Raw genomic sequence first — 18,515 nt, 5'->3', positions numbered from 1 at the left:
TTGTGTGGCTGTTCATGAACATATTAAAGTGTAACAATACCATAAGAGATTTTTGTCTCGCTCCTCATTAATTGTCAAGAGTGGAATTAAACAGTTGTCACAACAATTTGGGGACCTGTCTGGGATTTCCTACTTAATATTTTCCTTGACCCACTCTGAGTGGAATTAAACTATCGCCACGACATGAACAAATCCCAATGCCCCAGTGCATGATGGGGACACTGTGCTGTAGGAGATGCCGTCCTTCGAATGGGATATTAAACCGAGGTCCTGACTCACTGTGGTCATTAAAAATCCCATGGCACTTATCGCAAAGAGTAGGGGGTTCCCCAGTGTCCTGGCAAAATTCCCAACCTGGCTCTCTCCATCTGACCACCTAATCATCCTCCAGTGTAATTAGCTCAATGGTTCCTCCCTCTCCACCTCAAGCTAATGTATGGTGAGTGTTCTGGTGCAAAATGGCACCCAGGTGGTGCTACATATTGGCGGTGGTTGAGGTGAGTTTCCCTCCTTCACTGTGTAGAGCTTTGGGTATCAAGATAAAGTGCTATATGAATGTAATCCATAATAATAATAATAATAATTATTATTATTATTAAGGATGACACAATCACATAAAGATTCTACACATAGCAGTTTGTAGGCTGGATTGTAGCTTGTAGCTTGGTTGTAGAAAAAAAGAGCTTTTGTGTCACAACGTCTCCAGTTCAGTCAGCTGATAACTTCAGTCACTGTCTCATCCAGTTCATAACCTCAATCATTCTGTTGTGTTTCCTGTTTTATTTTGAAGTCCTCACTTGTCATCCTTGCCCATTTTTTCCCCTGTTTTATTTTGAAGTACTCACCTGTCTTGTCTTGCGGTTCCTGCCCCTATTTTTGCCATTAGTCAACCCTGTGTATACCACATCTGTTCCACATCTCCTGGTCATCTCCCATCTGGCGCTTGTTCAGAAAGCTCGTCTGAAGCTCGTCTGGTGTTCAACCACCCTAAGTTCTCCCACACAACTCCCCTTCTCATGTCCCTACACTGGCTCCCAGTAGCTGCTCGCATCCAGTTGAACACTGGTGATAGCCTACAGGGCAGTGAAAGGAACAGCTCCTTCCTATCTCCGGGCCACGGTCAAGCCCTACATCCCTGCCTGACCACTTCGCTCTGCTGCCTCGGGATGCCTGGTTGCCCTATCGCTCAGAAGCCCCTGCTGCCGATCGACCCAGTCACAGCTCTTTTCTGTCCTGGCCCCACAGTGATGGAATGATTTCCCCACTGATGTCAGGACACTGGAGTCGCTGCCCATCTTTCGGCGCAGGTTGAAAACTCACCTCTTTAAGAACTACTACCCTGTTACTTGTTCTTACCACTTATTGTATTCACTCATTAAAAAAAAAATCTTTCTTGCGCTTTTACTTTAGCACTGGTTTTGCTCTTAGATGCTTGTTTAGAGAGAAGATGCACTTATGACCTCTGATGACTAGTAGTTCTCCTGATTTCCTACATTAAATGCACTTATTGTAAGTCGCTTTGGATAAAAGTGTCGGCTAAATGACTGTAATGTAATGTTATGATTAGCTCCCCAGCACTTATACTCCCCTGGGGCCTCATGCATCAATTGTTACTATGGGCAAATTTGTGTGTACACACCCATGGGTACTGACAGTTCTACATGACCTGCTGTTTTGGCCAGTTAATCCACTGTTTCATTTCCCCTAAGACCTACATGAGCTGGTATCCACAAAAACTGGACATCTATTCCCAACCTAGCAATCCTGTATAATAACTGTAATATTTCACACAGACTATCTTGTCAACAGTTTGAAGATGTATTTTCTAAACTAATTATGGCTGCACTGGAGTCTGAACAAATTAAAACTTGGAATGGTTGTATTTCTTCGACCCACTGAAGAGCTAATGAGATAGCCATCATTTCCACAGTATACACCGCTAAGTGATCACTTGCTCGCTTTTTCACTCTGACCTTTAACTCAGGAACATAAAACTCACAACCGGTTTTTCCATTCTCTAGATTTTTGGCTCCATCAGTAAATATGTGTATATATTGTCCATATCTTTTGACTTGCTGAGTGACAACCGATTTTTATGCATGTGGTTAGCCTGGCATGCGCTTAAATTATTAAATCTATTTGAACAGTTAACATGGAGACACATTTGGCCGTGTTGCTATGCGAAGCCTGTGTGCTGTTCAGAGGCTCTGATTCATTCCCACTTGGTAATAATGGAAATAGTAATGTTAGGTGCAGGAAAATAACTTTGCAGTTTCTGGTGACCATTCCACTGCTGTTGACAATCCATTATCTGCATACCGACTAAGGTCTGTCACTGGTCTGCTTAATGTCAGTAGTCTCAAACGGCCCATGTCAAATCTTTTTGTAATACACGTGTGAATAAGTTAATCGTTGTCACATTTCGGTGGCCTTATGCATACGAAATAGATAGCGATTGTACAGAAAACGGCTTGCGTTCTATTGTAACAGGTGTCTGAAATTCAGATTTGACCAGAAATGTAAGGCAGTTTGAGTGGCTGTTGTAGCTAGAAAAGCACTATATAAAATGCAACTTGATTGATTGATGGGATTTTTTAGCCCTGAAGTTTGTCTCAGAGACCAGTGTAGAACCTGGGTAACCCCTGAATTTAGACACCGATTGGCTAACACTGATGTATTTGCAGGCCTGGGTGATTGCTCGCTGCAAGAGGTAGGCAATAGATGTTAGGAGGAAGGGATTACAAATAACCATCATGCTTTGCTGCTGTCTGTCAGACAATCTTGAGGGCTAAAAAATTCCATGCACAAATTTGCCCATAGTAACGACTGATACATGAGGCCCCTGGTTTCTCTGTTCCCCGGCCAGATTGTCTTGTATATACAGGTGTAACTTATGGGGGGGTCAGGGGGGACATGTCCCCTCAATGTTTAGAAGAGGTGAATTTGTCCCCCCCAAAAAATATATCATGAATGATAATGTTAACTCCCTCGCCAAAAAAGGTAAAAGAACATCACAGACAGTCGAACTACTTAAAATGTCATTCATACTTGTTTTCCAACGATTTCATACACCCATATGCTTGGACCATGCCATTTTAACCTTGCCACTGGGATTGCCGAACTCGTTGCTGTCTTGCAGTTGCTCCTGACAACCAGGAGACCGGACCATGAATGATCGTGTAAGCAAGTGTAAGTAACGTAGCTAGCCAGCTTGCTTGTCTAGCCCAGTACACCACCCTTTCTTACCTTTGGGGTTTCTGAGTTAGATTTTCTTACATATTTCCAGATGAATTATAGCCTTATCTAGTTTATAACTTGTGTTTGGGGGTTATCAGTTCAGACCCCCTTACGAACTAGCTAACTAGTGCTTGCTAACAGTAGCCCCTAGACGTTTATGTTAGCTTAAATGAACTTGAACTGATAATTTCGGCACATGAGATAACATAATAGGTAGATCTACAAACCAATTTGTGCCAAGGGTATCGTATTAGTTCAAATGCATCTACTACTTTCATTCACAGAGTCAACATGAGCAAGAGGAAAGTAACAGAAGATATCCGGTGCTTTTTTGGTGCAAAAAAGAAAGTAAGATGAGAGAATTACCTAGAAAGTTGTTTTTCTTTTACATAAATAAGACATTTCCACAATAAATTGATGTAGAAAAAGAGCAAATTGGTGCATACAAATTCACCAGAATGCAGGAAATTAAATGTGTGATGCTCAAAATTTCCAGGGGGAGGACCCCCTGACCTCCCGCTAAATGTGTCCCCCCCAACGTTCAAGTGAAACTTACGCCACTGCTTGTATATATAGCCAAACTATCCAGCATTTCATTTACTCTCTTTCCACCAGTTTACCGGTGTTTAAAGTCTTCTGCCTGTTTTCTGGACCTTGTTTCTATTACTTGCCCCTTGAGTTTTGAACCTGTTTTGCCGTCTGCCTGCCCCTTGTCTATCTGGCCAGCTGTCGGACTGATTCCCTGTGTACTGACCCCTGCCTGCCCTTGACCATTATACAGAGCATTACTGTAAACTCCCTGTCTGTGAGTTGTGCGTTTGGGTTCTCATCTGCCAGTTTCCCCGAGAAACATTACATTTTGAGCATTTGTTCAATGTCATGAGTCTGAATTTTAGATTCTGACTTTTGTAAAATACCAAAAAAAATATTTTTGCTGGAAGACTACAGATGCCAATGGTAGAAGAAGGTTAAACTAAACTGGCACACAAGACTATATGGAAATTAATTGTAGCATCTGGTCATGATAGCAGTAAGTGATCGAATTAAAGTTTCCATAATTCTGCTCGGGCACATACAGAACACAGCCCTGAGCCATCAGGAAATGCGTGTTTGTTTGTTTTTTGATTTTTTTTGGTTTGTTTTTTTCTTTATTGAAGATGTACAAGAACAAATATGGCAACAATGATATTTAACAGGTATCTGAAAATTACAGAGACTGCCAAGGGGAATGACAACTTAGTAAACAGTCATAACCAAATTCATAAACATGAACAGAGAAGGTGCTTTAAAAGTTCTGAGTGACATGACTTAAAAAAAAACACAATAAATAAACGAAATAAACTATCAGTCAAGGGGAAATTCAGTTTTATTGTAGTTATCTAATTCAGTGGGGAATTATTTTAAACTATATAACTTTTGTGTTTTTATTCCTTGTAGAAGATTTCAAGATTTCAAGTATAATTTAAATTCATTCAGGAAGATAACAAATTTGGGGGATTATTTCAAGATTCTGCAAGATTCTATTATGAATAAAAAAATGTTGCTAGACATAGGATTACATTACAACAGAGTTCATCATTTTTGTTTTGCAATATCATACCAAATGTTATATTGTCTCTAGAGACAGAAGCTGTAAATGATGAAACTTTTTGTTTTATCCATTTGTGGATGTCAAGCCAGAATGTATGTATTACATTACATGATAAAAATATACGGTCCATAGTTTCAATATCATTTTTACAAAGCGTGCATATATTGTCATCAATATTAAAATGTAGCCTAAGTAATTATTTTGAGGGATAAATGCTGTTCATAATTTTGAAGTGTGTTTCTTTCGTTTTTGGGGGGTATAGGGAATGTTAGATATGTAGGAAATGCATGTGTTCCCACTACATTACCAGTGTGGTCGCACGTGTCTCTGGCTACCTTCAAAAGTGGCTTGGGTGATCCGATTGTCAGTGCATCTCTGAGGTGTCCACTCCTGTCTTTTTAGCTGTCCAGCTGCAAACCGATCACCGGGGATGCATTTTAATGCAAGGTGTTAACAGGGTGGCAGTCTAATGGGGCAACCATTTAAGCCTTGAAAAACCTTGATACAGCTAATTTACAAACTGAGTACATATGTTACTGTACAGTCATACATATTTGAATATGTTGGATTAAAAAATGGTTGCAAACCATGCTTTCCGTCAAGGTAAACTGACTTGTTAAAGTAACTTTCTATTCTGTTAATCACAACCGCTGCGGAGTTTTGACCATGCTCCTGTTGGACACTCCTTAGTTTTTAGCACCGTATCTCCTGACACACTACACACTGCTGAAATGTTCTGACACTGCTCAAACTTGGTCGGTGTGTACGACGGCTCTCTTAAACCCAGACACACAGAACGACCCAAGATAATCCACCATCTTTCCACACTTTTGTCCAGGTCAAGAACATTTTGTCTGAAACGGCCTTACAACGGCCGATATGGCAGTGTGTGTGGGGTTTAATGAGACTGAAACTAACTCGACGCGGGTGATGTTGGTGTGTGATTTCGAGCCTTCAGTTCTTCCACCCGACCCCACCCCTGTACAACCCTTCCTTCATTTGGACCATGTGCATGCACCATGTGGACTAAACTATACTGAAATTCTAGTCGAATGCAGACACTGCAGAGCAAACAGGTGAAGTGGAAAGTCACCATGTAGGGATTGCATATTGGGGCTTTGAGTAAAGAAGTGCTTCACAACAACACTCACTAAGAGATTCACTGTTTTGTATTTTTTTACATGCAGAGATCATTTCTCCAAAGTTACATATTGTAGCTTAAATTATATATAACAAATTCAAATTTTTTTAAAGAGGTCTGGTTTCAAAAAAAGTGAATCTTTACTTTTAAACTATTCTCAATTTTCACAAGTTATTTGCAAAATTAATCTTTTTTTTGGGGGGGGGTTTCCCCCGTTTTTCTCCCCAATTGTACTTGGCCAATTACCCCACTCTTCCGAGCCATCCCGAGCGCTGCTCCACCCCCTCTGCCAATCTGAGGAGGGCTGAAGACTACCACATTCCTCCTCCGATACATGTGGAGCCACCAGCCGCTTCTTTTCACCTGACAGTGAGGAGTTTCACCAGGGGGATGTAGCATGTGAGAGGATCACGCTATTGTCCCCAGTTCCCCCTCCCTCCCGAACAGGTGCCCCGACTGACCTGAGAAGGCGCTAGTGCAGCAACCTGGACACATACACACATCCAGCTTCCCACCTGCAGACACAACCAATTGTGTCTGTAGGGACGCCCGACCAAGCCGGAGGTAACGGGAATTCGAACCAAAGATCGCCATGTTGGTAGGCAACGGAATAGACCGCTACACTACCCAGACATTGCAAAATTAATCATGAAGCTGGGGCGGCACAGTGATTAGCCCGGTTGCCTCACAGCAAGTAGGTCCTGGGTTCGAGCCCCAGAGTAGTCCAACCTTGGGGGTCGTCCTGGGTCGTCCATTGTGTGGAGTTTGCATGTTCTCCCCATATCTGCGTGGGTTTTCTCCGGGTGCTTGGGTTTCCTCCCAGAGTCCAAAGACATGTAGGTCAGGTGAATCGGCCATACTAAATTGTCCCTAGCTAGGTGTGAATGTGTTGGCCCTGTGATGGACTGACGGCCTGTCCAGGGTGTTTCCCCGCCTGCTGCCCAATGATTGCTGGGATAGGCTCCAGCATCCCCACGACCTTGAGAGCAGGATAAGCGGTTTGGATAATGGATGGAATCTTAAAGCTGCAATCTGCGACTGTTCTTTCATTTGGAAGACGAAGACAATGTGGCGATTCTTCTGGACAGAAAATCAATATTGCAGTAGAACTATGTTCCAATACAGTTCGATGTAGGAGGCAGACAGAAAATAGACCTATTTCAACTGACTTACTGACTACAAACAAGTTCAAGCGGCCATTGTCGCTTGTGTGCTGTCAGCTCACCAGTAAATAATCCTCGCCTTTGTTAAAATGGCATCCTTGAACCAAAGTAAACACAGGCAGTCTAATTTATTGCAAACTCTATCGAAATATCAACCAACACTATTCTACAACAATGTCCAACAGAAGGTTCACCATATCAGCATCACCTTTAAATCTTCTTTCCTGCTTGAGTTTTTTCCATGTAAGCCTATATGCACCAACTGGTGTGTCCCCACCAAAACATTCAATAGCGTTATACGGAGACTGGACAGCGTCTCCTCCCATGTTAAGGATGCCAGTTAGTATTTCACAAATTGACTTCCATGATCCAGGTGGATAAAATGATGATGTATTAAGGGAGAAAAAGTTGCAGATTTCCACTTTAAGAATAAATGAATTCAGATTTACAACTCACTGGGGATCTTTAACACATTATCCAATTTCAATTTAAAAACAACAACAAAAAATAGATCAGTTGTTTAACAAATTAGCCCTGAAGCATTCATAATTCACAAAGGAGGACAAGCCTAGGATGGCCCACCCCAGGGCTAAAATCAAGTTTATGCTAAATACAAAAGCAATTTACACTGAATTACAGTGTAGCGTTCTCTCCAATAAGTCATTGTGTGTGTGCGTGTGTGTGTGTGTGTGTGTGTGTGTGTGTGTGTGCGTGCGTGCGTGCGTGCGTGCGTGTGTGTGTGTCTGTCTACCTGCTTTCCTTGTGAGTGTAACACAACAAGTTGTCTGCTGGCAGCAGAACTTGGTGTAAACAACAGTGAGATCCTGCGGGGCAATGTAGTCCTGTATGTTTACCAGTGCCCAAGGCAAAGGTTGACTGCCATGGATAATTTATCTCTTTAAAAATGAAGCGGGGAGACTGTGTTAAATATGACTACAACCATTATTTCTGACAGAATAATTAAACATTACAGGGCAAAAGAGACACACACTGCACGTTAATGGTATCTAAATGATAAACAATGAATTTACAATGCACACAGCACACATATACATATAACGCACCAAGAAATGACGAGTCACACGTGAATGTGGAACCTTTATATTCACCAAAACTGCATTGTGATTCCAGCACTCGTGCAAGCCGCCTGCTCCTTTTCTGTTTTGTTTTTTAAGCATCCATTTTATGAACAACAACTGTGATGTATGATACAAATTCAATAACCCGTATGCACGTTTTCTCACTGGGTAAGTAAGTCTCATCGAGTACGGGCAACAATCAAGTGCCTTCTTTGCAAATGCATGTCAAGTAGGACCAACAAGGAGACACACTCTGTGAAAAGGCACAAACCCATTTGTACGGTAAAGGTGGTGCTGCGGGTAGAGCTCCTCGACTGTATTGCGATGCAGTGCATTAAGTTGGCATGGACAGGTGTTCATTACGGGAATACACTGTGGTGGTATATCAGGAGCCAAATGTAGCACGGAAAATTACTTCCAAAGGAAAGCTCACAGACAGAAATGGAAAAAATAAAATAAAAAAGATAACAAGGAGGGGTGTAAATATGGTTTACATGCAGGTAAACTACATTTACTTGCACGTTTAGTCTGGTTTTAACTTGACATTAATTGAACCCTACTATACATTATTGTAATTAGCATCAAGTAATTGTAATTAGCATGAAGTAATTGAGATGTGGAAAAATTATCAATTAACAATATTGGCTATGTCAGGTTCAAATAAAATTTAAGTCGCCAAAAACACCGCATACATGTATTTTTCTGAGGTGCATCTGCAAAAGTGTAATGGCTTACACTGGTCCTGATGATCTCAACATTCAATACCTCTGAAAAATTCTCATGCAACTTAAAAGAGCAAACCCAGTTTGATCCATTTTATATTACTAGCTTTCACTTTTGAAGCTGTCCTCTTTTCTGAGAATAACGGAGGGCTTGCAGCGTACTTCAGTCTAAGCCTGTGGTTATCATTTGACAGGAGAAGACATCCATCAATGTACTGCAGTCACCCCCCAGGTACAAAACCATCAGGTCGCCGGGCCAGACTCATGAGAGGATATTTACTGCTGACCTTTCCCTGTCGGTTCAACCAACCTGACACGATGTCTTAAAAGCTTATGGCATTCTATATAGGTCATACGAGGGACAGGCTTGAAACCCAACCCTGGGCTTACAAATTTCAATTACCTGCATATAGGACACTGAAATGTGATTTCTGCTATCACATCGCCCATAGGCTAGACTCAGCTAACAAGTCTGGACAGAAAAATCGAAAGAAATCCTCCACATGCTGCCTTATCTCAAGATTAGAAGGATCGGACCCTGGTCTAGATACAGGGGCAAAATTGCAATTAGCCAGGGCCTTTAAAAACACCCTTTTTTATCTTATTGTGCCTCACATTGTTGGGCAAAACAATAAACAGTATGCATTGTGATTGCACTATATTACTCTATAACTGAACTGAAAGCATATTAGCATAAAAATAACTTGTTAATTGTCATTAACGAGACACAACGGATGCCCTTGACAATTAACTCTGAGCATAGCAAAGCAAATCACAAAGACAGATAAGAAGCATTTCTCCCAGCAAGGACAACAGTCCACATGCAGAAACGATGCACACGCACAAAAACCCTGCATACGCCATTTCCTGCACATAAACTGGTATTTATAAAAAAGCAGTGTGCAGTGAGGATGTGTGCGCATCACGTTTTCTTTAGACCACGCGTACATATATTTTCCTACAGGGACCTGTGGGTGACGCCATGAGGTGGAGATGAAATATAAGGGGAGAGACGGACTCTTTTAGTAACACATTGTTCAGGTTTATAACCAGCTGCACTGAGTGTGTGTGTGTGTGTGTGTGTGTGTGTGTGTGTGTGTGTCTGTGTGTGTGTGTGTTTGTGTGTGTGTTTGTGTTTGTGTTTACAGAGAGATTTGTAAAATACCAATCAAAGGCACATTTATGGAAACATCGATTAATTTACTTTAGTGTGATTAATTGTTTCATTCTTTTAATTTACGTTAAGTCAGAGTCAACATTTTAATTAACTGTTAACATTCTTTTTATTTTATCCTTAGCTGTGACACACCTTGTAAAGTCGGTTTACATATGAGCGCTACAAACTAATCATTGATTACATTTCTGAGATATCACTGCTACTGGAGGGTTAAAGGTCCATTTGATGAATTAATTATAAAAAGACAAACAACTTCTTTGTGGAGATTGATGCACTTTTTTGCCTCCCATTTATAATCCAACAATTTTTTTTTTTACTTCTGCCAGGGTCCCGTGTTTGGAACTTGCAAAGTTGATAGTCTCATTACTTTTTGCCATTCAATATTTTTGTTTCTGTTTGTGACCCCAGAAGTGAGACCACAAAATAAAACACCCTTTTTTTCAACTTCTCCAACAAGTGCCTCAATTTCACAATTGGTGAAATTGTGCTTATTCTTTTTTTTGGGGGGGGGGGGGTTTCTCCCTTTTTCTACCCAATTGTATCCGGTCAATTACTCCACTCTTCTGAGCCGTCCCAGTCGCTGCTCCACCCCCTTTGCCAACCTGGGGAGAGTTGCAGACTACCACATGCCTCCTCCAATACATGTGGAGTCGCCAGCTGCTTCTTTTCACCTGACAGTGAGGAGTTTTACCAAGAGGACGTAGCGTGTGGGAGGATCACGCTAGTCCCCCCAGTTCCCCCTCCCCCCTGAACAGGCGCCCTGACATACCACAGCAGGGGCTAGTGCAGCGACCAGGACACATACCCACACCTGGCTTCCCATCCGCAGACACGGCCAGTTGTCTGTAGGGATGCCCGACCAAGCCGGCGGTAACACTGGGATTCGAACTGGTGTTCCCTGTATTGGCAAGCAACGGAATAGACCACTATGCTACCTAGATACCCAAATTAGGCTTATTCTTTGAGGTTCTTTTCACTGCCATGCCTGATAACTTGTGACGGAAACCGCGTTTTTTCTATATGCAAATGGCTGATTAAGGGAGTGTTTATATCCATTTGTGGCTTACAGTGGGAGTGGAAATCAGGCTTGTACTTGTACTTGCATACAATTACACAATGACAGATTTATAAAATAGAACCATGCGTACACATGGCTTTATAAATCTGATGAAAGGAATGCCTATTATAATATACATATTTCTGTCTTTGTGCATATTTAACGGGAATCCCCCCCAATTGTACTTGGCCAATTACCCTATTTTCTGAGCCGTCCCAGTCACTGCTCGACCCCCTCTGCTGATCCGGGGAGTGCTGCAGATTTCCACATGCTTCCTCTGATACATGTGGAGTCGCCAGCGGCTTCTTTTCACCTGACAGTGAGGAGTTTCGCCAGGGGGACATAGCACGTGGGAGGATCACACTATTCCCCCCAGTCCCCCCCACCAAAAAAAACAGACACCCTGACTGATCAGAGGAGGCGCTAGTGAAGCGACCAGGACACATACCCATATCCGGCTTCCCACCCGCAGTGATGACCAATTGTATCTGCAGGGACGTCCCACCAAGCCGGAGGTAACACGGGGATTCGAACTGGCAATCCCTGTGTTTGTAGGCAACGAAATAGACCGCTACGCTACCCGGACGCCGGTATTGGGAAACATCTTGGATGTAAGCCAATCGTAGGAACAGAAGCTAAGGGGGATGCGTATAATAGTTTAACCCATGATATATAGTCATTACCAAATACAAAATTTCTCATAGTTGTAAATAAATGTAGCCGGGTGGGGATTAAGTTCTAAAGTAAAAAACCACCAGAGGGCGCTTCGTCTTGTGGAGCCTCCCCCAGCGCGAGCTAGAAGAGCGGAGATTAAACCGGAAGTTCCGTTCTTTTCGTTCCCTTCCTCAAGTACGCTGGAGTGATCGGCTGTGTTTCTGAGCTTGTGAAAGAGGTAACGTTCTATGTTAAAATTGTATCTAATGCAGAAAATATCGAAAGATTCATGTTAATAATGCTGTGTTAGATGTAATATGTGAGATCTGTTGCCGATTGTAATGTTATACTGTGTGATGTTCGCAGATTTATTGTTGGAGCGTTTCCATGTGTAAAGGATAGCCAAGCAGTTAGGCATCCATCACACCATGTGGGGGAGGACCATGTAAAACGCTATACTTGTGAGTGTTAGCTACGCTAATCACATTTATTAGCTACAGATGTTGTGTTTGGTGCCAACTGACTTTGTGCTTTTCATTTGTTTTATTTATTTTCGTGTAACAGGGAGGACCCTGCAGTTGTTTATTGTGCCGTTATTTTTTTGGGTTATTTTCGTTCATTTGATTAGGCACTTGTGATGAGAACTACAGTGCCCAGCATGCTGTGTACGTAAGAGGAGGGGCACGCAACTATATGTTTTAGCGCGGTTCTGTACTGGGGCATTCTGGGGATTGTCCGGGTCGGGGACTGGAAGCAGATGGCTGAATAAAGCACGTTATTAATCGCGACTCCCTTGCCTGTCGTTTCTGCACATGACATGGTGTCAGAAGATTTTCGAATCCACCTACCTCAATAATCGGGAACGGAGTTGGTCCGGTGAGACGAGGAATGGCAAAATGTAATCCCCCCGAGGCATTTGATTTCACGCAACCGACGGCATGGCCGATTTGGATTCAGAGGTTCCCGGTTTCGACTGGCAACCAAGCTAAATGCGGAGGATGGTGAGATCCAAGTCAATTCTTTGATATACGCAATGGGGAAAGATGCAGAAGCTATTTTTAATTCATTTACGTTCGAAGAGGCTTCTCACGCTAACGATTATGGCAGGGTGGTCAGTAAATTCAACGAGCATTTCGTACCACGGAGAAATGTCATCCACGAACGTGCATGTTTTCACCAGCGCTCGCAGAGAGCTGGAGAGACTGTCGAGGCCTTGGTGAGGAGGAGTTTATATGAGTTGGCAGAACACTGCGAGTTCGGGGCATTAAAGGAAGTGCACATTCGTGATAGAGTTGTGATCGGAGTTGCTGACCGAGACGTGTCACAGAAGTTGCAGATGGAAGATGAGCTCACGCTAGGAAAAGCGGTGCAAATGGCCCGTCAGTTCGAACTGGTTAAACAGCAAAATGCGGAAGGAATTACAGCTGAACTGAATGCAGTTAGCAAAGCACAGGGCGCCAATACCAACCGCGACCGCAGTGACGCTAGCAACCACTACAATAAGGGCAACGGAAACGCACAGCGGCCCAAAACAGCCTGCCCCCGATGTAATCGCGTGCACGGGCAGCAGCAGGAATGCCCTGCACGCAACAGGCGTTGCAGGAAATGCGAAAAGCTGGGACATTTTGCTGCCGTATGCAAAACCAGAGACGTGAGGGAGGTCGTTTACCAGGATGATGCGTATGAGGGCGAAGTGGAAAGTGAAAGCCGCCCCTACTTCCTCGGTTGCATAGAGGGGATGGATTTTGAGAAAAAGTGGCAAGTGGAGTTACCGATCTGCGGCAAGTTGGTTAATTTTAAAATCGATACGGGGGCGGACATCACTACCATGTCACAGACTGCATATAGGTCACTGCCTGAACGGCCACGGCTGGTTAAAACATCAATCGACCTTAGAAGCCCAGGGGGAGCACTGCAGTGTGCGGGGAAATTTGTGGCGTGCACGGAGAGATGGGGGAAGATGCACAAAATTGGGATTTTTGTGATAAAAGGGCCAAATGCCAACAATCTATTGAGTCGTAGAGCTGCATGTGAAATGGGCCTAGTTTTTAGAACAGATCAGGTTAGTGAAGATGTTTTCGGGGACATTGGATTGCTTAATTGTGAACCTGTCATGATTGAGCTTAAGCCCAATATACAGCCTTATGCCCTCAGCACACCACGCAGGGTCCCTTTCCCTCTCATGCCAAACGTGGACGACGAGCTGCAACGCATGCAGTCCTTGGGGATCATCACAGAAGTGACCGAGCCCACAGAGTGGTGCGCACCCATGGTGCCCGTAGTCAAAAAGAACGGCAAGATACAGATCTGTGTGGACCTAAAGCGGTTAAACCAGGCTGTTAAGCGCGAGCGGTTTATGCTTCCCATGCTGGAGGACATTATGCCTAAGGTAGCAGGGGCAGGGGTTTTTACAACGCTAGACGCATCGTCTGGCTTCTGGCAAATTCCGCTGGATCCCAGATGTGTAAAACTAACCACTTTCATTACTCCCAGAGGCCAGTTCTGTTTCCAGCGGCTCCTGTTCGGCATCACATCGGCACCGGAGATCTTCCAGAGGAAAATGTGCATTCTGCTGAGAGACCACAAGGGCACAGTCGTCGTCATGGATGACATACTCGTGTACGGCAAGGACCAGGATGAGCACGATAGAAACTTGGAGGCGGTACTGCAGACAATCAAAACATCGGGGTTGAAGCTCAACCGGGAGAAATGCCACTTCAGCAGCAGTGAGTTGCAATATTTCGGGCACATCATCAGCAAAGATGGCATCAAACCTGATCCAGGCAAGGTGAAGGCCATCTCAGACATGCAGAGCCCTGAGAATGTCCCTCAGGTGAGACAGTGGCTGGGTATGGTAAATTATCTGGGGAAGTTTCTAACCGAACTGTCATCTGTGCTACACCCGGTGAGTGAGCTGCTGAAGAAAGACGCAGAGTGGCAGTGGGGGGAGCCCCAACAGCAAGCCTTCACCAAGGTAAAAGCAATGTTGTCTTCCACTCCTGCCCTGGCATACTATGATGTAGCAAGGCCCACCATTGTGAGCGCGGACGCTAGTAGTTACGGGCTGGGGGCAGCACTGTTGCAGGTTCAGGGGGACAAAGTTCAGCCTGTTGCCTTCTGCTCCAGAACTCTCACAGATGCAGAGAAGAGATACTCTCAGTTAGAGAGGGAATGCCTTGCAGGGGTGTGGGCCTGTGAGCTGTTTTCCCGTTATCTGTTAGGCTTAGCTGAGTTTAGCTTACAAACAGACCACAAGCCCCTGGCCCCCCTCATTAATGCATATGATCTGGACAAAGTGCCGCCGAGATGCCAGCGGCTTCTAATTCGTCTAATGCGTTTTAACCCCAGAGCAGTGTATGTTCCGGGTTCACAGCTGGGGGTGGCCGATGACCTGTCCAGGAACCCACTCCAGGACAGCCGCGGGGCAGACACAGACGGGGATATGCGTGCGCATGTCGAAGCTGTGATCGAAACCAAACCGGTGTTGAGCACGAAGCTGGACATGTTAAAGCAGGCCACGCATCAGGACGACACAATGCAGAGGGTGATCGGGTACACCAGAGAGGGATGGCCGAGGCACGTGCCCTTTTATCTGCATGGCTACCACGCTGCGAGGGCATCGCTGTCCGAGGCAGACGGGCTGCTCCTGTACCAAGACAGGATTGTAATTCCCCCCCGTGTATCAGGAAGACATCCTACATAGGATTCACGAAGGGCACCAAGTCCTTACAAAGTGTTGTGAAAGAGGCAGGATGTCTGTCTGGTGGCCCAGCATCGGATCGGACATTTACCGGAAAGTTACACATTGCACATTCTGCCAAATCAATAAGCCCTCACAGTACAAAGAGCCCCTACGTACAACACCACTGCCGCCCGGCCCATGGCACAAGATTGGGGCAGACCTTTGCGAGCAGGATGGAAAAAACTACCTGGTGGTGGTTGATTATTATTCCAGGGACATTGAGATCGCCCAGCTACGGACCACCTCCAGTCTACAGGTGATTGAGCAGCTGAAAGGTATGTTCGCACGATGGGGCGTCCCTGGGGAACTCATTAGTGACAATGCCACACAGTTTACGTCAGCCGAATTTAGGCAGTTTTGTAGGAACTATGATTTCCGCCACACAATCTGCAGCCCCCACTTCCCCCAGGCAAATGGAGCTGCCGAAAGGGCCGTCGGGACGGCCAAAAGAATATTGCAACAGCCTGACCCTCACCTAGCGCTGATGTGCTACCGCGCCACACCAATTGCTGCCACAGGTGCGAGCCACACGCAGCTCATGACCAGCCGCCAGATCCGGACCAACATGCCTGTGCTGGAGAGGAAACTCCAGCCACAGCTCTTCGACCACAAGGAGGTGGAGAAGAATGACAGAAGGGCAAAAGAGGCTTATAAGTTTTTCTTCGACAGGAGACACTCTGCACGTGCCCTAACCGAACTGCACTCAGGTGAGAGGGTACGAGTCAAACTAGACGGGCAAAAGGGGTGGAACATGCCCGCAGTTGTGTTGAATCCCTCAGGGAAACCACGCTCCTACACGGTGCGTACAGAAGACGGGGCTGTCTTCAGACGGAACCGCAGGCACCTGCAATCCGTGCCTGCCCCTGCAACTGTTGCAACCCAACCAGCCAGAGACAGCAATGACTTGCAGCAGGAACAACTCAGCCCACCGGTCGCCACCTCATCAGGCACTCCCACGGAGCCGGACGTGCCAGCAAGGCCCTCTGGGTTCACCATCACCTCCAGTGGCAGAGTTGTAAAACCCCTAAAGCGGTATGATGTTTAGATACTGAGTGAGCAATGGGGCAGAATAATCCCCATACTCAAGTCGAAGGGCTGGGCAGTCTACCCCACCCTTCAGGTTAATTTTTGAATTTTGAAGTGCATGTCTTCATTGTTAGCTGGTTATGCTGTTAATTAGCAAATTGCTAATATGGTATTGCTGTTGCTATGTTTTATAATCTAGCAATGTTATTGTTTCCATTGGAACATACATGTTCTTTAAAAGGAGGGAGATGTGATGAGAACTACAGTGCTCAGCATGCTGTGTACGTAAGAGGAGGGGCACGCAACTATATGTTTTAGCGCGGTTCTGTACTGGGGCATTCTGGGGATTGTCCGGGTCGGGGACTGGAAGCAGATAGCTGAATAAAGCACATTATTAATTGCGACTCCCTTGCCTGTCGTTTCTGCACATGACAGCACTTATATGCTAAGTAGTTTCCACGGGCTAGCTGCATAAGAAATTAGGCATTTTATAGGCTAAGAGCCTGAGATTTATGTTGAGCAATTGTTGAAACTCTAAATTTATTAATGTCATTTTTCTAAATCGTAACATTGATCGGAATAAAGAACCCTGTTTTTTTTATGTTGTCTTGGGATATTTTAATTTTACCAGGCTTCATAAATGTTCCCACGCTACCTGATCAAAAGCCTTCTCAGCATCTAAAGCTATCACAAGCTCAGGAACTTCGACCGAGTGTGAGTGCAGATAATATCAAAGAGCCTACGTATATTAAAGTAGGAATGCCTGCCTCTAATAAAGCCAGTTTGGTCAGGCAGAACCAGATCAGGAAGAACATTTTTCAAGCAACTTAGCAAGGACTTTATAATCCACGTTTAGAAGAGAAATTGGCCCATCTATTCACACAGTCCTTGCCCTTTTTATGCAGGAGACAAACAGAGGCCTGATTCAGGGTTTCAGGGAGATTCCCATTTGAAAATGATTCAATAAACATAGATAATAATAATAATGGTGATAACTCATTTATTATTGTCTATGTTTATTGAATCATTTTCAAGTGTTTCACACAGTTTTAGTCATGACTCTACACAGTTTTATGCATGTGGCCCTTGGTGTAGTCTATGTGCATTTGGCATGTGTTTTGTTTTGGTTTTTTTCCCCTTGTTTTGGTTTTGTTTTTTGTTTTGTTTTTTGTCAACAACTGTCATGGATTTTCTATACTACATGGGAGGTGCCTGGTTGTAGGAAACACTTCCTTGTATGGAAGGACTTTATTTTCTGGAATCCATGAGCTGTAAATTCTCATTGCTTTATCCGTACATTTTGCAAAATAACTTTTGCCTCCAGTTGTGCTTCAGCACATCTGGAGTCTTCTACTTCACATCTTATTCATCATGAGTGTTACTTTTCAATAGAAACGTCACTGGTCTCCCTGGAATAAGTTCACAGGCCCAGGTGGGAGTATTGCTCGAAGACTTCCCTGCTGCATGAACGTTTTCGCAGGCAGTTTAAGCAGAGGCTCCAATGCTATACAATATGAAAAAAAAAAGTGTTCCTGGATTTCAAGAAAGGTGGAAGATGGCAACAAAGAATCTAAAAAGTTAGGTAGGATCATCACACATCGTCACAATCTACCCTTCCCAAGGATAGGAGTTTAAAAAAAAATCTTCCTGCGATATGAGCAGCGCTTTAAGACCATTATCAAGTACTGAATGTGAGTGCATCATGGTGCGCTTAAGATCCACAGCTGAATTATGTATATATGGCAGTGCTTGGATAAACTGAGCAAGTGTATATTTGCTCACTTCATCTATTCCCCACAGTATTCCAATGCTTGACCTTCCTTTCCATTACCAATGGTGTACAGCTTTTTTCATGTCAACACAACCTTTTTTCTTTTCTTTTTTTTTTTTTTGCCTTGACCCTATTCCACATTCACGGTCATGCAT

At 44.2% G+C, this 18,515-nt stretch overlaps 1 protein-coding gene across 1 annotated transcript in view; it reads right to left on the bottom strand.

Moving 5' to 3' along the window:
* LOC130118211 (CUB and sushi domain-containing protein 3-like) overlaps positions 1–18,515 on the bottom strand; it is a 473,370-nt gene that overhangs the window by 188,352 nt on the left and 266,503 nt on the right.

Source organism: Lampris incognitus, chromosome 9, assembly GCF_029633865.1.
Source record: "Lampris incognitus isolate fLamInc1 chromosome 9, fLamInc1.hap2, whole genome shotgun sequence".
NCBI lineage: Eukaryota > Metazoa > Chordata > Actinopteri > Lampriformes > Lampridae > Lampris > Lampris incognitus.
The sequence above is the reverse complement of the archived record's forward strand: the minus strand, read 5'-3'. Positions and strand labels throughout refer to the sequence as shown.